The following is a 22,632-nucleotide window of genomic DNA, read 5'->3' on the forward strand; positions in this document are numbered from 1 at the left end:
AAAAAACACTACAATATTGTAATTAGCCTTCAATGAAAATAAATAAATTAAAAAAAATAATAATTTCAAGGTTCCTTATAAATGAAACAGGGAGGAGGAGAGGAGAGGCACTAGATATCAGTGTGGATTTTCCCGACCGCCAACCTCTCTGCTCTGCAGGAGATATACCAGACAGCACCCTGGGTCCTTCCCTAAGTCCTGGCAAACACAGGACTATTTTTGGAACTGTAATTTCACCAAATATATACTTACATATTTTGACTTTTCAAAATGATACATCAAGAAGAGTGATACAGTGCAAGAAGAACTCGGTGGGCCATTGCTAAAGACAGGGGCTACAAGCCAAGGAAAGCTGGTAGCTTCTAGAAGCTGGAAAAAGCAAGGAAATGGATTCTCTCGAGATCCTTCAAGAGGAACACAGTCCCACCAACATCTTGGTTTTAGTCAGTGTGACCCATTTTGGATTTCTGACCTCTGATACTGCAAGATAGTAAATGTGTATTGTTTTTAGGCAACTGTTTGTGGTAATCTGTTACAGCAGCCATGTGTGCTGGTCCTTTGTGTTGGACTTTTTGCCAGGCTCCTCTGTCCATGGAATTCTCTAGGCAAGAATACTGGAATGGGTTGCCATTTCCTTCTCCAACAGCAGCCATAGGAAACGAATATATTGATTGTTCTTTAAGACTTCAGAAGCTCCCTGATGACAAACTACATTTAAAGAAAATCTAATAACCATGACCAATGAAATTCTTATGTAGCTAATCATACATATTTTTTTCTTGGCTTCCTGCCCTATTCGTGAGTCATGGTAGCATAAGATGCTCGATTTCCTGAAGCTAGGTATTACAAGTATCTGAGATAGCACGCTGCTTTTGAAAGACCCTAAGTGGAACACAGCTGGGACTTCCCATCACCTGCCTCAAAACAGCGTGGTGAGCTGTCTTCCAAATGCAAGCACTGAGATTAGGTCACAGCATTAAAAAGAACAGCCTTTGGTTCAGGGTTTCTGTGTTTTACAAGAGCTCTGAAAAGTCAAAATATGTAAGTATATAATATATTTGGTGAAATTACAGTTCTGAAAATAGCCCTGTGTTTGCCAGGACTTGGGGAAGGACCCAGGGTGCTGTCTGGAGCATCTCCTGCAGAGGCGGTCGGGAAAGCCCACACTGACATCTAGTGATGCAAAACTGCACTGCCAAAGGCTCCAAACCTGAAACAGTTTGCGTCAACCGGTTCCTGGTTTTCGTTTTCGAAGCGCTTACCCTCCTAGAGGGCTCAGGACTCGGCGTGGACCAGATTGACCAGGTGACGTCAGCGGTCGTGGGCGGGGCCAAGGCGGGTCAGGCTCCTTTACGCTGTGTGTGTGTGTGTGTGTGTGTGTGTGTGTGTGTGTGTGTGTGCGCGCGCGTGTGCGTGTGCGTGTGTGTGTGCGCGCGCGCGCGCGCGTGTGTACAAAGTTCAGCCGTCTAAGAATTTTGCGTCTTTGTTTTTAGAAATAATCATTTCTGCGCTCTATTAAGCTACAAATTTTACTTCTAAAAGCCTTTTGGTACGTCTGGTGACCAGACCCTTTAGTGCCAAATCAGTTTAAGAGCATTTACGTTTTCAAGGTTCACAAAGCAATCGCGTCGGCTGTGATATCCGGAGCAAGGAATAATCTGCGTCAGGGAAGCACAAGTGCAGCAGGTACATGCCTTTTTTTGCCCCTGGAACTTTATCTGCCTTTGATCTTCATCAGCTATGTAGACAAAAGCACAGAAGAAATGGCAAGGAATGCCCCTTACATTTCACTTTTTTTCTCCGGATGCACATGGTGAAAATAAGTCAACAGAGTTACGATTTCTGTTTCCTTACTGCGGGCAAAATTAGAAGCAAGACTGGGTTTTGAAGGCTGTTGCAGTAACCCAGGTACAAAATGATGAGGGCTGCACAATCATATGAATACACTTAACTGCCACTGAGCTGTGCACTTAAAGACGCTTTGAATAAACAAGGTCCTACTGTATCGCACAGAGAACTATAATCATTATCCATAAATAGTAATGAAAAAAGTATGAAAAAGAATATACGTTTGTGTAACTGAATCACTTTGCTGTTTGCTGTATAGCAGAAATTAACTCAACATTGTAAATCAATGATACTTCAGTAAAATAAAATTATTTTAATGATTAAAATTTTTGTTACATATATTTTACCACCAGAAAAAAAAAAAGTAAGAGGCTGACCTGCATCAGAAACAGTGGGAAAGGAAGAAGAGTCTACAGGCCTAATGAAATGATTGGGTGGAGATTCGTTTTCATACCATGGGCAAATTGTGAACAAATAATAAACTCTAGAAGATTAATGCCAAAAAACACTCTTACAACTGTCTGAAACAAACATACTGAAACTGTGGAATAACTTAATCAGATTTTACAATGAAGTGTATTTTTTCCATACATTTAGAACATTTTCTTGTATGGCATAAAAGTACCAAGCTTCAAGCAAATCATACAGATGGGAAAATAAAATGTGCTACACTAAAAGCACACAGATTTAGCAGAGAAAGGGCAAAAAGAAAACACACACACACATACACACACAAACACTTCGTGAGGGATCTCTGATTCAGTTTTGTGTCAGAAGTAAGAAAGATAAAAAACATTTCCAGAATTGAGTTCTTTGTAAGGCAAGCAAAAACAAAAAAGGTATTTAAATAGGAGGAACTTCAGACATGACTTGTGCAAAGAGCAGATTCACAGGTTTGGAAATGACAATTTTTAGAATTTGTAACATATTGAAATTATGATTCATTGGCATTCCAGGGAGGAATTAGGAGAGATCTGGAATTTCTTCAGTAAAATGCAACATTTCAATTAACATTTAGATGTACATCTATGGAGTTTCTCTAGTATGTCTTTTAACACACATCATCAGTTCAGTTCAGTTCAGTCGCTCAGTCGTGACCGACTCATTGCAACCCCGTGAACAGTAGCAGGCCAGGCCTCCCTGTCCATCACCAACTCCCGGAGTTCACCCAAACCCATATCCATTGAGTTGGTGATGCCATCCAACCATCTCATCCTCTGTCGTCCCCTTCTCCTCCTGCCTTCAATCTTTCCCAGCATCAGGGTGTTTTCAAATGAGTTAGCTCTTCACATGAGGTGGCCAAAGGATTGGAGTTTCAGCTTCAACATCAGTCCTTCCAGTGAACACCGAGAACTGATATCCTTTAGGATGGACTGGTTGGATCTCCTTGCAGTCCAAAGAGACTCTCAAGAGGCTTCTCCAACACCACAGTTCAAAAGCATCAATTCTTCGGCACTCAGCTTTCTTTATAGTCCAACTCTCACATCCATACATGACCACTGGAAAAACCATAGGCTTGACTAGACAGACCTTTGTTGACAAAGTAATGTCTCTGCTTTTCAATATGCTATCTAGGTTGGTCATAACTTTCCTTCCAAGGAGTAAGGTCTTTTAAGACACGTCATACTACTAATAAATTGTGCTCTGTTTCTTCATGCCTACCCCTCTCCAATGACTGGGTGATGTGAAAAATACTGTCAAGACGTCAAGGCCAATATGGCAGCTACAATTAAGATTTCATTTTAATACAGCAGGATTTTCTTTTCTTTTATTAGGATTTTTTCCTACTGAATTAAAGTTATTTGATAATAACTAATGACTTTCAGTAGTAAAAGAGTTTCTTGTGGAGCTCACAAAGAACTGAAAAAGAACAACTTGAAAAAAAAATTTTTTTAAGCCCCATCATTCAGAAATTTTACTTAGTTTGATACACATGAACTTTAGAGAAATGAGTTTTGGAAAGCAAGAGTATCTCCTCGAGGAGTTTTATAAACTCAGTCACTATGCAGGGAAGAGGAAATGTCTGCTGTCTTCAATGCTCAATATTAGAATGATAATGACCTACAGTCAAATTTAAAATAGTGATGGCTTGATAAGGTGAATAACAGAAACTGTCTTGTTTTTCATAATTTAGTGCAATAAAGCTAATGGATTTTGTATACTTTTCTAAACTACTTAATGGATATTTTATGATGAAAAATAATTATCTTTCTTGTCAGGCAAGATATAAAGAACCCAGATTTCCTCATTTGAAGAGTGGACAGCATCAGAAATAAGTTTATATCTGTTGAAGCAGTAATTCTAGGCATCGATCTACAGACTGATGCAGGTATGTGAGGAAGCCTTCACAGTAAACTAAGAAAAATTAGTTCAATGCAGCAGTTGCTTTCTTATCTAGAAAACGCTAAATGTCTTCCAACAATATGATGGTACCTCCAAAAATTAAGCATTCAATTACCATATGATCCAGCAATCCCACCTCTGGGATTATACCCAAAAGAATTGAAAGCAGTGACTCAAACATATTTGTTCACCCTGTTCATTGCAGCATTACTAGAAATAGCCAAAAGGTGGGAGCAACCTGTGTTCCTCTGTGGATGAATGGATTAAAAGAATGTAGTATATACATATGATAAAATATTATTCAGATTTTTTTTACTCGAACAATAGACATTTATTTCTCATAGCTCTGGAGCTGGGAAGTCCAAAATCAAGGTGCCAGTAGATCTGGTGTCGGATGAGAGCCTCCAAGTTACTGTCTTCTCATTGTATTCTCACACAGGGGCGAGCAGAGGGAGAGCAGAAAGGAAGGAAACTGACACACGCTACAACAGGGATGAAACCTGAAGGCTTGAAAGGAGTCAGTCACAAAAACAAACAGACAAAAATACTGTGCGATTCCACTTACACGAGGTACCTAGAGCAGTCAAATTCATAGAGACCAAAATTAGAATGGTGGTTGTCAGGGGCTAGGGGGAGGGAGATATTATGAGTTGTTAAGGGGTACAGAATTTTAGTTTGGCAGGATGAAAAATTTTGGAGACTGGTTACACAATAATTGAACATAATTAACACTACCCAACCGTACACTTAAAAATGGTTAAGATGGGAAATTTTCTGCTACCATATTTAAAATTTCTTAAGGCTAAACATATTCATTTCACAAAACTTTCCTTTAAGATTATGTCCTTCCTAATCTTATGATAATTGTCACATCAGTCGCTCAGTCGTGTCAGACTCTTTTCGACCCCATGAATCCCAGCACGCCAGGCCTCCCTGTCCATCACCAACTCCCGGAGTTCACTCAGACTCACGTCCATCGAGTCAGTGATGCCATCCAGCCATCTCATCCTCTGTCGTCCCCTTCTCCTCTTGCCCCCAATCCCTCCCAGCATCAGAGTCTTTTCCAATGAGTCAAGTCTTCGCATGAGGTGGCCAAAGTACTGGAGTTTCAGCTTTAGCATCAGTCCTTCCAAAGAAATCCCAGGGCTGATCTCCTTCAGAATGGACCGGTTGGACCTCCTTGCAGTCCAAGGGACTCTCAAGAGTCTTCTCCAACACCACAGTTCAAAAGCATCAATTCTTCGGCACTCAGCCTTCTTCACAGTCCAACTCTCACATCCATACATGACCACAGGAAAAACCATAGCCTTGACTAGACGAACCTTTGTTGGCAAAGTAATGTCTCTGCTTTTGAATATGCTATCTAGGTTGGTCATAACTTTCCTTCAAGGAGTAAGCATCTTTTAATTTCATGGCTGCAGTCACCATCTGCAGTGATTTTGGACCCCAGAAAAATAAAGTCTGACACTATTTCCACTGTTTCCCCATCTACTTCCCATGAAGTGATGGGACCAGATGCCATGATCTTCGTTTTCTGAATGTTGAGCTTTAAGCCAACTTTTTCACTCTCCACTTTCACTTTCATCAAGAGGCTTTTGAGTTCCTCTTCACTTTCTGCCATAAGGGTGGTGTCATCTTCATATCTGAAGTTATTGATATTTCTCCCAGAAATCTTGATTCCAGTTTGTGTTTCTTCCAGTCCAGCGTTTCTCATGATGTACTCTGTATGTAAGTTAAATAAGCAGGGTGACAATATACAGCTTTGACGTACTCCTTTTCCTATTTGGAACCAGTCTGTTGTTCCATGTCCACTTCTAAGTGTTGCTTCCTGACCTGCATACAAATTTCTCAAGAGGCAGAGCAGGTGGTCTGGTATTCCCATCTGTTTCAGAATTTTCCACAGTTTATTGTGATCCACACAGTCAAAGGCTTTGGCATAGTCAATAAAGCAGAAATAGATGTTTTTCTGGAACTCTCTTGCTTTTTCCATGATCCAGTGGATGTTGGCAATTTGATCTCTGGTTCCTCTGCCTTTTCTAAAACCAGCTTGAACATCAGGAAGTTCACAGTTCACATATTGCTGAAGCCTGGCTTGGAGAATTTTGAGCATTACTTTACTAGCGTGTGAGATAAGTGCAATTGTGCGGTAGTTTGAGCATTCTTTGGCATTGCCTTTCTTTGGGATTGGAATGAAAACTGACCTTTTCCAGACCTGTGGCCACTGCTGAGTTTTCCAAATTTGCTGGCATATTGAGTGCAGCACTTTCACAGCATCATCTTTCAGGATTTGGAATAGCTCAACTGGAATTCTATCACCTCCACTAGCTTTGTTCGTACTGATGCTTTCTAAGGCCCACTTGACTTCACATTCCAGGATGTCTGGCTCGAGGTCAGTGATCACACCATCGTGATTATCTGGGTCATGAATATCTTTTGTGTATAGTTCTTCTGTGTATTCTTGCCATCTCTTCTTAATATCTTCTGCTTCTGTTAGGTCCATACCATTTCTGTCCTTTATTGATCCCATCTTTGCATGAAATGTTCCTTTGGTATCTCTGATTTTCTTGAAGAGATCTCTAGTCTTTCCCATTCTGTTGTTTTCCTCTATTTCTTTGCATTGATCGCTGAGGAAGGCTTTCTTATCTCTTCTTGCTATTCTTTGGAACTCTGTATTCAGATGTTTATATCTTTCCTTTTCTCCTTTGCTTTTCGCTTCTCTTCTTTTAACAGCTATTTGTAAGGCCTCCCCAGACAGCCATTTTGCTTTTTTTGTGTTTCTTTTCCATGGGGATGGTCTTGATCCCTGTCTCCTGTACAATGTCACGAACCTCATTCCATAGTTCATCAGGCACTCTATCAGATCTAGGCCCTTAAATCTATTTCTCATTTCCACTGTGTAATCATAAGGGATTTGATTTAGGTCATACCTGAATGGTCTAGTGGTTTTCCCTACTTTCTTCAATTTAAGTCTGAATTTGGCAATAAGGAGTTCATGGTCTAAACCACAGTCAGCTCCTGGTCTTGTCTTCGCTGACTGTATAGAGCTTCTCCATCTTTGGCTGCAAAGAATATAATCAATCTGATTTCGGTGTTGACCATCTGGTGATGTCCATGTATAGAGTCTTCTCTTGTGTTGTTGGAAGAGGGTGTTTGTTATGACCAGTGCATTTTCTTGGCAAAACTCTATTAGTCTTTGCCCTGCTTCATTCCGTATTCCAAGGCCAAATTTGCCTGTTACTCCAGGTGTTTCTTGACTTCCTACTTTTGCATTACAGTCCCCTATAATGAAAAGGACATCTTTTTTGGGTGTTAGTTCTAAAAGTTCTTGTAGGTCTTCATAGAACTGTTCAACTTCAGCTTCTTCAGCGTTACTGGTTGGGGCATAGACTTGGATTACTGTGATATTGAATGGTTTGCCTTGGAAACGAACAGAGATCATTCTGTTGTTTTTGAGATTGCATCCAGGTACTGCATTTCGGACTCTTTTGTTGACCATGATGGCTACTCCATTTCTTCTGAGGGATTCCTGCCTGCAGTAGTAGATATAATGGTCATCTCAGTTAAATTCACCCATTCCAGTCCATTTCAGTTCGCTGATTGCTAGAATGTCAACATTCACTCTTGCCATCTCTTGTTTGACCACTTCCAATTTGCCTTGATTCATGGACCTGACATTCCAGGTTCCTATGCAACATTGCTCTTTACAGCATCGGACCTTACTTCTATCACCAGTCACATCCACAGCTGGGTATTCTTTTTGCTTTGGCTCCATCCCTTCATTCTTTTTGGAGTTATTTCTCCACTGGTCTCCAGTAGCATATTGTAGAGAGCAGTAGTTTGGGGAATTTAGCTGGTTTTTTTTTTTTTTTGCTTATTTGGGATTTTTTTTTACTTCCTTATTTGACACAATGAAATATTGGCACCCTGATATTGATTCCCAAACTCATTTTGAATTTTTATTCACCTGTGAAACCTAAAAGGTGGGGAACCATTGCTGAAGAGATCAGTGGTTCTCATTTTTGCTTTTCCTACATTTCCCACAGCCTCAATAGGACATACTGTCAGCTGGAATTTGGGCCTTAAAAGGGCAGGGTGCATATCAAAAGAGCTGGGAGTCATGTACCTTAGATAAAGACTCTGGGTGATTCCAATAGGCCTTCTCCCCACACCCAAATGGCAATGACCACTTCCCAAACCCAGCTAAACTGAGAATTCCTGCTCAGTAGTAATATATCCAGGATATTTGAGTGGGGTTAGAAAGGACCTTGAATATTCATTGGAAGGAATGATGCTGAAGCTGGAGCTCCAATCCTATGGCCACCAGATGTGAATTGGAAAAGACCCTGAAGCTGGGAAAGGTTGAAGGCAGAAGAGGGTGGCAGAGGATAAGATGGTTAGATAGCATCACCAACTCAATGGACATGAATCTGAGCAAACTCTGGGAGATACTGAAGGACAGGGAAGCCTGGTGTGCTTCGGTCCTTGGAGTCACAGAGTCAGACATGTCTTAGCGACTGAACAATGACGACAAGAAAGGGCCTGGATACCTCATTTATTAATCACCATCTGGCCTTCTGCACAGGTCTATGCCTTAGTCTGCCAGAAAATGGGTAGAACTTCTAGGGAAGGCAAGTCCTTCTGAAATATCCAACAACCAAAACCATACAGAAGGCTTTTTAAAAAAAGTTCTGATACAAATCCTTCACACTGGAATGTGAACACATTTTTCTTTACTCTTCCAGGCTGTTATTTCAATATTCTAGATTATTTTTTTCTACAAGGGAAGATGGAAGGATTTAAGTCTGGTCTTCCAAACTGCAGATGTGATCCATTAGTGATGCAGGAAGCCAGTTCAATTAGGCATGACCAGTATTTATTTTTTTAATGAAGGAAAAGAGTATTGAAATACTAGAAAACATCAAAGTGCATTACATGTAGTGAAGGTAAATATTACTTCATTGGATTCATCAAATGATCTTTATAATCTGTTATGGCTTCAAATTCTATGACTCTCACTTTCATAGTAAACACAGAACTCTCCCTTCACCCATAAGCAGCTTCCCATCCCCCTCAACAAATCCAGGGCTTCCCAGGTGGCTCAATGGCTCAATTTGCCTGGAAAACCCCATAGACAGAGGAGCCTGGCAGGCTCCATAGAGTGAAAAAGAGTCAAACACAACTGAGCAACTGAGCATAGGTGCAACAGATCCAAGAACTCCTATTTGCCTTTGAAACCCATGTGGTGTCCTGGAAACAATCCGCCGTGATTCTTTCACGTGAACTTGGACATCAGGCTTTCCTCTGGATCTCCCTGCCCAATGGGGTAATGATTTTCATAGTGCTTATTCTACAATATTGTAATTGTTTGTTCATCTTCCCACAGAGCTGTGCCTATACTTCGGCAAGGTCAATTGCACATAAGAGAAATGAGTTAAGGAAGAAAGGAAGAAAGGAACCAAGCTATATTTGCTTAAAGGAGTGGTTCTCAGACTTCACCTCACATCAGAATTCCCCTGGGAAGCTTTTTATAAGTTCGATACTGAAACCATAACCAGACAAAGCAGAATCGCTGTCAGTGGAACGCAGGCATCAGGATTCTTTCAAGCTCCCTATGGAAGTCCAGTCTCTGTGGGTTCTCTGGGTCCTGGTGCACACAAGGTTTGTTTGAGCCCTCCAAGCATCTCTTGCAGCTATGGGGTTTGATTCTAAACAACGATTTCGCCCCTCCTACTGTCTTGTTGGGGCTTCTCCTTTGCCCTTGGATGTGGGGTATCTTTTTTGGTGGGATCCAACATTCTCCTGTTGATGATTGTTCACCAATGAGTTGTAATTTTGGAGTTCTCGCAGGAGAAGATGAGCACATGTCCTTCTACTCCACCATAATTGTAGAGTTTTTTGTTTTTTGTTCAAGCTGGATTTAGAAAAGGCAGAGGAACCAGAGATCAATTTGCCAACATCAATTGGATTATCAAAAAAGCAAGAGAGCTCCATAAAAACATCTACTTCTTCTTTGTTGACTATACCAAAGCCTTTGACTGTGTGCATCACAACAAATTGTGGAAAATTCTTAAAGACATGGGAATATCAGACCACCTGACCTCCTGAGAAATCTGTATGCAGGTCAAGAAGCAACAGTTAGAACTGGACATGGAACAACAGACTGGTTCCAAATCGGGAAAGGAGTATGTCAAGGCTGTATATTGTCACCCTGCTTATTTAACTTATATGCAGAGTACATCATGAGAAGCCCTGGGCTGGATGAAACACAAGCTGGAATCAAGATTGCCGGGAGAAATATCAATAACCTCAGATATGCAGATGACACCACCCTTATGGCAGAAATTGAAGAAGAACTGAAGAGCCTCTAGATGAAAGTGAAAGAGGAGAGCGAAAAAGTTGGCTTGAAACTCAACATTCAGAAAACTAAGATCGTGGCATCCGGTCCCATTACTTCACGGCAAATAGATGGGGAAACAATGGAAACAATGAGAGACTTTATTTTGGGGTGCTCCAAAATCACTGCAGATGGTGACTGCAGCCATGAAATTAAAAGACCCTGGCTCCTTGGAAGAAAAGACAACCTAGACAGCATATTAAAAAGCAGAGACATTACTTTGCCAACAAATGTCCATCTACTCAAAAATATGGTTTTTCCAGTGGTCATGTATGGATGTGAGAGTTGGACTGTAAAGAAAGCTGAGTGCCAAAGAATTGATGCTTTTGAACTGTGGTGTTGGAGAAGACTCTTGAGAGTCCGTTGGACTGCAAGAAGATCCAACCAGTCCATCCTAAAGGAAATCAATCCTGAATATTCATTGGAAGGACTGATGCTGAAGCTGAAATGCCAATCCTTTGGCCACCTGATGTGAAGAGCTGACTCATTTGAAAAGACCCTGATGCTGGGAAAGATTGAAGGCAGGAGGAGAAGCGGACGACAGAGGATGAGGTGGTTGGATGGCATCATTGACTCAATGGACATGAATTTGAGTAAACTCCGGGAGTTGGTGATGGACAGGGGAGCCTGGCGTGCTGCAGTCCATGGGGTCACAAAAGTCAGACATGACTGAGCAACTGAACTGAACTGACGGAAGTCCAATGTGCAGACAAGGTTGATACCCATTGGACCTGGGATCGTGTTACAGTGCTGATTCTGGTTTCCTAGGTCTGGACTAGGGTCCAGGAATTTTCAAGCATACTTCCAGGTGATATCAATGTTGCTGGTCTGCATATGTTTGAGGAGCTAGAGTATATTATGGATGCTGACGATATAGAATGAACCAAAATCGCAAAATCAAGCAGAGCTGGAGGACAGTGAAGTTACTGACCAGCTATGTGACTTCTGATGTAAACTTCCTGGTATAATTTCTTACTAGCTGTGTGACCCTGGGCTAGTTACTTAAAGGTTTTCCCATCTGATAATGGAAACATAACAGTATTAAACTCATATGTGGTAGTGAAGTGGTAGTGAAGACCAAGCAGCAAACTTCATAAAGACCTTGGCACATACATGTGTTTATTAGTGTTATGATTATGCATTCCGACTCCACTTACAATCTTTATGCCCTTGGTAAGTTACTTAACCTCTCTGAGTTTCAGTTTCCTCAAATATAAAATGGGAACTCATAATATCTATCCTACAAGATTGGCCTTACATAAAAAATGGTATATAAACTTCTTAGCACAGTATCTGACCCATGGACATGGTCAATAAATGGTTATTTATTTATTTATTATAAATGAAACTAAGTTTCATTTGTATTGGAATAAATCATTCTGACCTCCCATAGGTACATTCTCTACTTAGCCATCTGCCAGAACTCAGAACCTCTTCCTGCCCACACCCTCCACAGGCCCTAGGCTGTGGGGACAGATGACAGAAGGTGGAAAGCTCATCTCTTTATTTCAGCATGTTACAGTTCAACAGAAGGACTTGTTTTTACCATCCTATTGAGTTTACTTGGGTAGGTTTTGGCAGCAGCAATTATTCTCCTTATTTCTTTACAGATGAAGAAGAAATAGACTTGGCTCTGACATGTCAGATTTTCTCAAGCAAGTCCCACATGGAGGATAAAAGCTCTCAATTCTAAAAAGAGACAGAGAAAATACTCCTGGCTTCATGCTCCTTTAAAGCCTCTCTTTCAAAACACTTTGAAGGCCTACAATGTGCCAGGTGTTGTACTAGTTTCAAACAAACGTTTGAACAAATTGCTACAAGATCACAGGCAGGATTCTGGGGGACAGTGGGAAGCAATCTCTGATGGGTGGAGGTGGGGCCAGAGAGGACATAGTATTTACCAAAGAGGTGCTATTTTGGTTGGGCAGTGAAGGTCAAAGAGGAATCAGTAAGTGGGAAATAGGGGGAAAGTTGCTTAGGAAGAGGAAATGGCATAGACGGTAGCGAGGAGGTGGGCAACAGCTTGGTATGTTTGAGGAATAGCAGGTGTCCAGAATGGAAGAAGACAGAGCCAAAAAGTTAGCCTGGAGCCAGACTGTAAGTTAGATAAAAGAGTTTGAATTTTATCCTGTTAGCCATGGTAGAATGACCACATAATTCATCATCCAAATGGGTCACTTTTGAGAATAGAAGGGCATGCTAACCAGATGGGATAACACAACACCCAACATAAAACTGAAATTTTCCAAGCTAATGGGGCGATTCAGTCACCCTAGCATTGCCACACCTGTAAGGCCTGACACTGTTCAGATGTGTCTATATTATAGAGGGGAGTCTGATGGCAATGCACATAGGAAAGCAGAGGGATAACTGGGAACCCAGTGGGGTTGGAGAGGAGAGGCATCTAAGAATGTTTTATTCAGAAATGGAGTGAATCGATTATATGGAGAAAGAATATGTAATGACTCAGTATTTCTAGGCTGGGTAACATGGAGACTAGGGAAGATAAGAAGAGAAGCAGGTTTGGGGAAACCAGTTTGTACAATCTGAGGCATGCTGAGCTGGAGATATTTGCTAAATATTGGTGTCGATGTCAGTGTCGGGCAGGCTGAGTGGAGACTTGGGGCTCCCAGGTGGAGATGGGAGGTATAGGGGGACGAAGGACCAAGTTATTCATGCAGCACTCACAGACAGGACAGACATCATCCTTGACAGCAGAGCATCCATCACAGCTGATCTTTTTAGAGCAGCGCAGGTGGAAGCCAGGCCATTGCTTGCTGAAGATCGCTTGGGAATGAGTACTAGAAGGCAACTAGAAACCACTATTTCCAGGAAGTCAACAACCAGCAGGAAAAGGAGTTACAGCCACTTGAAGGAGAGGCAATTTCCCTGCTTTATTTTCCTCATGCTGTTTCCTTCTAAGTCTGGTATAACGTGTGGTTAGAAAATTAGGGGAAAAGCAGTTGAATTCACCCCGTGTCCCTTGGGTCTAAAATTCAGTCAGGAGAGCTGAACTTGAAGTGATTTTCCTTGTCCAAAGTGTTGGTAGCTTTAAACCACTATGTTAAAGAGTATATTTTCCAGTCCCAAATCTTGTTGTCTTGGCTTGTATTGGATATAACTTGGTAATGGCCCCATTAGGACATTTTAGTGTATAATGCTTTTGCACATGTGTTGTGAGCCACTATAGATTAGCTATTATAAATAGTGAAAATGTCAATGAAAAGAATTTTATGTAATGAATACTCATGATTCTGTGTGTAAAGACCAAAGATGGATGAATCAGTGCCCTCAGAGCCTGCAGAAAGCAATGACTTTCCAAAGACAAAGGCCTTGACTAACCTTGATCTGAAGATATTGCAGGTCACCAAACTTGTCCTTATAGTGGGTCATCTCCAGTGAGAGAGACTTATGGGCTTTTATATAATATAAAGCTAGAAAGAAACCCAGGTAATAGAAAGCTCAGAGAAATAGACTGCCTTGAAAAATGATCAGAGTCTAACTATGAGAAGATGAAGCTATCGAGGGCTGCAATTCTTGCCTTTACATCCTGATGTATGAAGGGATGAGTAAAAATAGTTTATTGGCATTAAGAAATGCTCCTACAGATAGACCATCCTTGGTATATTGATAACAGCTCTCCATTTTTTATCTTGGTATAATTTCCATATACTTAAAATTCTCATTAAAAAATTTTTTGGTCCTATTCCCCCTTGAGAATTTCTCTACCATTGCTTTTTCCTACTGGCTATGCATATGATGATAACTTTTATTTCTCAAATTTCAAACATTGACACTACCATCCATCAGTCTCAGGTGACTTCTTAGTCATGGGAAACTTAGGTACCTGGTCAATATCCTTTTCCCTGAAGCAGTATCATCATTCAGGAAGATTTCAAAATCCATGTGGACACCCTCTGTCTTAGTCCATGTAAACTGCTAAAACACAATACCATAAACTGAGTGGCTTATAAACCACAGAAATTTGTTTCTCACAGTGCTGAACCTGAGAAGATCTTGAATCAAGGCGCCAGTAGATTTGTTGTTTGGTGAAGGCCTCCTTCCTGGATGGTCATCTTTTTCCTCACATGATGGAAGGGGCTGGGAAAGATTGAGGGCAGGAGGAGAAGGGGGGGTAACAGAGGATGAGATGGTTGGATGTCATCACCGATTCAATGGACACGAGTTGAGCAAACTCTGGGAGATAGTGACAGACAGAGAAGCCTGGCATGCTGCAGTCCATGGGGTTGCAAAGATTCAGACACAGCTTAGCAACTGAACAGGGAGCTCTCTGAGGCCTCTTTTATAAGGGCACTAATCCCGTTCATAAGTGTACCACCTTCATGATCTAATTGCTTTTCAGAGGCCCCGCCTCAGAATACCATCACCTTGAGGGTTATTATTTAAACACATGAATTTCGGGAGGATACAAACATAGGGACCATGGTATCCTCTCATCAGCCTGGCCTCAAAAATCCATTATCTGCCACCTTCCTCCACAGCAGTGGCATTTACCTACCTTCCACTCCAGCTCTCCAGTCCCATGATCCTACCCTGAATCTTGTCATTACTTGAAACAATTCCACTATTTCAAAACATGAACCCACCTGCAATGTAGGAGACCTGGGTTCAATCCCTGGGTTGGGAAGATCCCCTGGAGAAGGGCATGGCAACCCGCTCCAGTATTCTTGCTTGGAGAATCCCCATGGACAGAGGAGCCTGGTGGGCTACAGTCCATGGGGTCGCAAAGAATCAGACATGACATGAGTGACTAAGCATACACACTGTACTCCACTATTTCAAAACACATACTTGTTTTCCCCATTAAGACTTCACTGGAGCAATGTCAGTGAAAATGGCAGAGTAAGGACCTCCAAAAATTCTTTCCTCCATAAAAACAAGGAGGAAACTGGCAAAAAGTTGTCAGAATCAGCTTTTTCAAAACTCTGAAAATTGATCAAATATTACAGGAATTCAAGAAGTTTTTATTCAAGAAAAACAGTTGAATCTTACAAAGAAGAGTGGGTTTAATTTGCCCGGTTCCCATTACCCACATCCCCCAGCTCTGTAGCCTTGAAAACCAATAGGCAACAATCACAGTGAAAATTAGCATGCCGACAGCAATGGGACAGCGTAAAATGAAACTAGAGCACCTGCAAAGCCTCTTTCTCACAGAACAGTCATGATTTGACCTGTCTGCTGTTCCCCTAAAATATTCCAATTGCAAGGCAGTCTTTGACTTCTTTTGGAGCTCACCTAATGTGAAAAGCCTTTTCCCTGAGGACTTTTGTTGAAAATACTTAGAAGCAATTATTTAACCTCATGACTACTTCGAGGCAATGGATATATGTTGGCAAACAGTAGGCTAACCTAAAAGCTTAAAAGGAAAGGCTGGGGAATGCCCATAAGGACTTCTAAAAACTCTAACACATTCCTGGGAAACTAGAAAGCTGTGGTCATACATGGGACTGTTGCATATGCTCAGGAAAGACCTGAGAAGGCCCTAAGTTCTCGCTGCTATGCAACCTAACGTTGAAGCTGTGTGTAGGCAGGAAGTGTAAGCTAAGGCAGAGTTGTCAATTGCCTGACTGGATGTTGAAGGCATGCTTCAACATGTATGCAAGGGCCCTCTGCAAAGAAAGAAAGATCCATTGGTTCCCAACATTTAAGGAAATTTCTATCTAATAATTACCTAACCACTAAGCAAACAAACAAAATGATCAGACATGAAGGAATTAATAGGCAATTTAATAATAATATTTGGAAACTTCAATATGATTCAATAATGGATAGAGCAATTAGAGAGAAAACCAAGAACTGTTACAACTCAGTAATAATAAAACAAATAACCCAACTGAAAAATGAGCAAAGAATATTTACAAATATCCAATAAACACATGATGAGATGCTTAACATCATTAGTCATCATACAAATCAAAACCACAATGAAATATCACTTCATACCCACTAAGATAGCTATCATATAAAAGACAAAAATAAATTTAAAAGAAAACAGACTCATGAGAGGGTAGTGGGGAAGACAGACAATAATGTGTGTTGGCAGGATATAAAGAAACTGGAACCCCCTAGTGATTGCTTATGGAGTGTAAAATTGCACAGCCACTTTAAAAAACAGTTTAATAATTCCTCAAAAACACCCTAAACATAGAGTTATCATAAGACCCAGAAATGCTACTTCTAGACATACCCCTAAGAGATTTGAAAATGTGTCACACGAAAGGGGGTAAACAACATTATTCATAATAGTCAAAAGGTGGAAACAATCCAACTGTCTGTCAATTGATTAACAAAATGTGATATATCATACAGAGGAATATTGTGCTGTGCTGTGCTTAGTCACACAGTCGTGTCCAACTCTTTGCCACCTGGTGGACTGCAGCACACCAGGCTTCCCTGTCCTTCACTATCTTCTGGAGTTTGCTCAAACTCATGTCTGTTGATGCCACCTGACCATCTCATCTTCTGTTGTCCCCTTCTTCTCCTGCCCTTGATCTTTCCCAGCATCAGGGTTGTTTTTTTTTATTTTGAATGAGTCAGCTCTTCGCACCAAGTGGCTAAAGTATTGGAGATACAGAATCAGTCCTTTAAATGAATATTCAGTGTTGATTTCCTTTAGGATTGACTGGTTTGATCGCCTTGCTGTCCAATGTACCCTCAAGAGTCTTCAGAACCACAATTCAAAAGCATCAATTTTTCAGCATATTGCATTGGATAATAGTTTATTTTTTTGTTTTGTTGTTTTCAAAAAGCAAGGAAGAGACTGGTTCTGCATCAGAGATCTTTGGATTTATTAACACAAAACTATTCCAACTAATTTTCCCCAAAAATATTTCCAAAAGACTAAAATACCTCAACAGGGAATCTCAACATTCTCTGCGTACAAAACGTTGTCTTACTAAGGGAATCTTCTTTCTGGCAGGGCTGTCTCTATGCTCTGCCAGGAGGCATAGACCTCACAAGTGAAGTGTCTTCAGTAAGTGCAGTAACCAAAGAAAAATTAACTGCTGCCTTCACAGTGCTCTTGTGTGATCTATCAGAAGGTATGGTCAGAAAAAAAACAAATACTAGACAACTCTGCAGAGATGACATCATTACTTCTGCTATTGTTGAAATACCCTATGAGAAAACCATTTGAAGTGGATCCACACCAAGCCAGTTTGTATAGGTCAGAGCAAAGATTAATTATTATTGCCAAAATAAATGAATGAAGAGTGCATGCTAACAGTGCTAAATCCAAGATGTAATCTTGCTTGTCTGAGAAGTCCTCATTGAGATGAAAATAGGGCAAACCTTAAAGCACTCTCTCACTGGTAAGTAGCAGGACCCCCGAGGTTGTACAGGTAAAGACAAATGTCACAGATCCCCTATGTCTGCCTGACCTGCACCATCTTCCCCCCAGCTATTTTGACCATAAAAGTACCTGGATTGCTTGGAACTTCCCACTAAACATAAAGCCTACAGAGGCTTTGAAACATAGCTAGAAGGTGGATGTTGAGGATAAAGGAAACAGGTTTAGTTTTGAATAGGGGACAACCACATTGTACCAAAGCACAACAGAGACTCTACGGAAAGTTGGTAAGAGATTCTCTGATGAACAGATTTGTATGAGGTGGTAGTACAGGGTGTATGTGTGTGTGTTTATACATGTGCCTCAGGTAGAAGCGAGTGGGGGAGTTGTAAGGTGAGGTGAGTCAGATGAAGAAAAGGGAACTGGGGTGAAGGAGATGATAAAGAATACCCCTGCAATCTTAGGGAGCCAATCTGACTTCCCAGCGATTCAAGGGACCATGCCCGTGGCTGACATTATGTCTTCTCTCTCCATGCATGACAACATGAAAGGGAAAGAGACAGTGGAGACAGCAGGAGGGAATCTCTAGAATGGGGACTGCTTGGCCTGAACTTACTTCATCACTGCCTTTAAACCAGCTGGCAGTGGTGGAAATGAGAAATAACAAGATGAGTTAGCTTCAGTGGATTTAAATAGAAATGGAGCCCTCGGCCCATGAGGATTTATTGCAGTGGGATGTCATCACTCTCCGTGACCAGCAGCAGAACGCTGGGGCAACCTGGCAAGCCTGAGCAGCCAGCCTGATGCAGGGGTCCTCTGCAGAGCATCCTTAATCATCAGCCCTTACTGAGGGACTGCTTGTTTAAGGGTGGTGAAGAACAAGAGAGCCAGATCAGACAAGATGTCTCTTCCAATTTCCCTGAACATCTAATTTTAGGATTGTTATTAGACATGAATATGTCTAGAAAACGATCTCTTGCAAATAACTGGCACCAAGCTGGGATTATTAAAAAAGAGATTTAGGGGACTTCCCTGGTGGTCCAGTGGCTAAGACTCTGTGCTCCCAGTGTGGGAGGCCCAGGTTCACTCTTTGCTGGGACAACTAGAGCCCACATGCTGCAACTAAGTCTCGGTGCAGACACATAAATAAATAAATAAAAATAAATACTAAAAACATTTTTAATAAATAAAAATGAGATTGGGGAAAGAACTGGGTATAGCTAAGATCTTTATGAGAACCAGTTCTGGGCAACCAGACATAACTTGATAGAAGGCTCATTTATAATACAAATCTCCCTACCACGAATAATCTTATTTCTTTTTTAAATAAAGTTTTTTAGTGCCTTTTCACCTTAGTGTTTTTCAAATAATCTTAAAGGAATAAGTCAAATCACCTAAAAATCTACCACTCAGAGGCAACAATTGTTATCATTTCAACACATTTATGTCCAGTCTTCCTTCCATTAATTTTTCTTTATGTAGTTGCTATCTGGATGTCTAGATTAGTGGCGCTTCTTTTTCTTTTTTTGTTTGCAAGGATGGAAGATTTGCTAAAGTTACCTGAGGTATTAATAATTAAATAATGGAAGTTTATTATAAAAAATGGAGGTCTGCCATCATGAAATCCGAGAGAAAGAATGGACAGGTCCCATGGTGTCTAGAATGTAGTTTTGAAACTTCAGGTCATTCAGGGCCCAGCATAGCCTAATTAGCAACTAAGGTCCTTGGTCCCCTTTCATTTATTTAACCCTCTATGCTGGTGGCAGACCTGCAAAGGTGTCTCCTGTTCTATGCTCTCCTCTAGAACCTTGAAGTCAAAGTTGCTCAGTCGTGAACAACTCTTTGCTACCCCATGGCCTGTAGCCTGCCACCAGGCTCCTCTCTCCTCTGTGGAATTCTCCAGGCCAGAATACTGGAGTGGGTAGCCATTCCCTTCCTCAGCTGGTCTTCCCAACCCAGGGATTGAACCCAGGTTTCCCACATTGCAGGCAGATTCTTTACCATCTGAGCCACCAGGAAAGCCTAACCATTCCTCCAACAAGAAGTGAAGTCTATGATCATCTCTTTGAAAGTAAGATGACTTTTATGACTGCCTTTACCTTAAGCCTGGTAAAAGTGACACTCCTTGACTTCCAGGTCTAGGTCATAAAAATACCATGTGCTTATAAAAAAGAAAACTATGTTCTTCAGGGACTTCCCTGGTGGCTCAGATGGTAAAGAATTTGCCTGCAATGTGGGAGACCTGGGTTTGATCCCTGGGTTGGGAAAATCCCCTGGAAAAGGGAACACCTACCCACTCTAGTATTCTGGCCTGGAGAATTCGATGGACAGAGGAGCCTGTCAGACTACAGAACGTGGTATCACAAAGAGTCGGACATGACTGAGTGACTTTCACTTTCATGTTCTTCAACCCTGTCCCGATGAAACCCAGTCACCATGCTGTGTGTGAGGAAGTCCATGGAGAGGTTCATAGCTAGTGATGGGCCTGCACATGCCAGCCGTGTGAGTGAGCCATCTTGAAGAGGGATCCTCTATCCAATCCTCCACTAACTTCCCGAGCAGGCTCTTCTCATGGAACAGACACCAGTTGTCCCCACTAAGCTCTGCCTACCAATTATAGATTTGTGAGCAACGTTACTTTTTATTGCTGTTTTAAGGCACTACACAGAAGAACTATACAAAAAAGATCTTCACGACCAGATAATCACAATGGTGTGGTCACTCACATTCACCTAGAGCCAGACATCCTGGAATGTGAAGTCAGTGGGCCTTAAGAAGCATCACTATGAACAAAGCTAGTTGAGGTGATGGAATTCCAGTTGAGCTATTTCAAATCCTGAAAGATGATGCTGTGAAAGTGCTGCACTCAATATGCCAGCAAATTTGGAAAACTCAGCAGTGGCCACAGGACTGGAAAAGGTCAGTTTTCATTCCAATCTCAAAGAAAGGCAATGCCAAAGAATGCTCAAACTACCATACAATTGCATTCATCTCATACGCTAGTAAAGTAATGCTCAAAATTCTCCAAGCCAGGCTTCAGCAATACGTGAACCGAGAACTTCCAGATGTTCAAGATGGTTTTAGAAAAGGCAGAGGAACCAGAGATCATCAAATTGCCAACACCTTCTGGATCATTGAAAAAACAAGAGAGTTCCAGAAAACATCTATTTCTGCTTTATTGAGTATGCCAAAGCCTTTGACTGTGTGGATCACAATAAACTGTGGAAAATTCTGAAAGAGATGGAAATACCAGACCACCTGAAATCTGTTTCCAGGTCAGGAAGCAACAGTTGGAACTGGACATGGAACAACAGACTGGTTCCAAATAGGAAAAGGGATACGTCAAGGCTGTATATTGTCACCCTGCTTATTTAACTTATATACAGAGTACATCATGAGAAATGCTGAGCTGGAAGAAGCACAAGCTGGAATCAAGATTGCCGGGAGAAATATCAATAACCTCAGATATGCAGATGACACCACCCTTATGGCAGAAAGTGAAGAACTAAAGAGCCTGTTGATGAAAGTGAAAGAGGAGAGTGAAAAAGTTGGCTTAAAGCTCAACATTCAGAAAACTAAGATCATGGCATCTGGTCCCATAATTTCATGGCAAATAGATGGGGAAACAGTAGAAATGGTGGCTGGCTTTATTTTGGGAGGCTCCAAAATCACTGCAGATGGTGACTGCATCCATGAAATTAAAAAACGCTTACTCCTTGGAAGGAAAGTTATGACCAACCCAGACAGCATATTAAAAAGCAGAGACATTACTTTGCCAACAAAGGTCTATCTAGTCAAGGCTATGGTTTTTCCAGTAGTCATATATGGATGTGAGAGTTCAACTATAAAGAAAGCTGAGCACCAAAGAATTGATGCTTTTGAACTGTGGTGTTAAAGAAGACTATTGAGAGATCTTTAGACTGCAAGAAGATCCAACCAGTCCATCCTAAAGGAGATCAGTCCTGAGTGTTCATTGGAAAGACTGATGTTGAAGCTGAAACTCCAATACTTTGGTCACCTGATGCGAAGAGCTGACTCATTAGAAAAGGCCCTGATGCTGGGAAAGATTGAAGGTGGGAGGAAAAGGGAACGACAGAGGATGAGATGGTTGGATGGCATCACCAACTCAATGAACATACATTTGAGTAAACTCCGGGAGTTGGTGATGGACAGCCTGGCATGCTGCGGTCCATGGGGTCTCAAAGAGTTGGACAGGACTGAGTAACTGAACTGAACTGAACTGAAGGCACTACATTTGGGGATGGCTTGTTAATACTGCAAGAGAAAACTGGTACACTGTTTCAGTCAGCATCATGATGGAGATCCTACTCATCTTCACCTCTCCTCTGCCTCCAAGTGCTTTTCTGTCCCCAAGCTTCAGGTTCAGCCTGTGCCAAGGAAAGCTCTGCATGGTTTCAGTGAATCACTGTCTACCCTGCTGATCATCCTGTAAATAAACTGGCTTTCCTTGGTCAGGTTTCTGCCCCTGGGCCAGCTGGAAAGGTCACTGGCTAAAAGACCCTTAGAAGGGAACTGTAGGAATGCCTGGCATTTTAAGGCCTCTAATAGACAGTTTTGTTGTTGTTATTTAGTCAATGAGTTGTGTCCAGTCTTTTGTGACCCCATAGATTCTAGCCTGCCAGGTTCCTCTGTCCATGGGATTCTCCAGGCAAGAACACTGGGATGGGTGGCCATTCTCTTCTCCAGGGGATCTTCCCAACCCAGGGATTGAACCCAT

Source organism: Bos taurus, chromosome 4, assembly GCF_002263795.3.
Source record: "Bos taurus isolate L1 Dominette 01449 registration number 42190680 breed Hereford chromosome 4, ARS-UCD2.0, whole genome shotgun sequence".
Lineage (NCBI taxonomy): Eukaryota > Metazoa > Chordata > Mammalia > Artiodactyla > Bovidae > Bos > Bos taurus.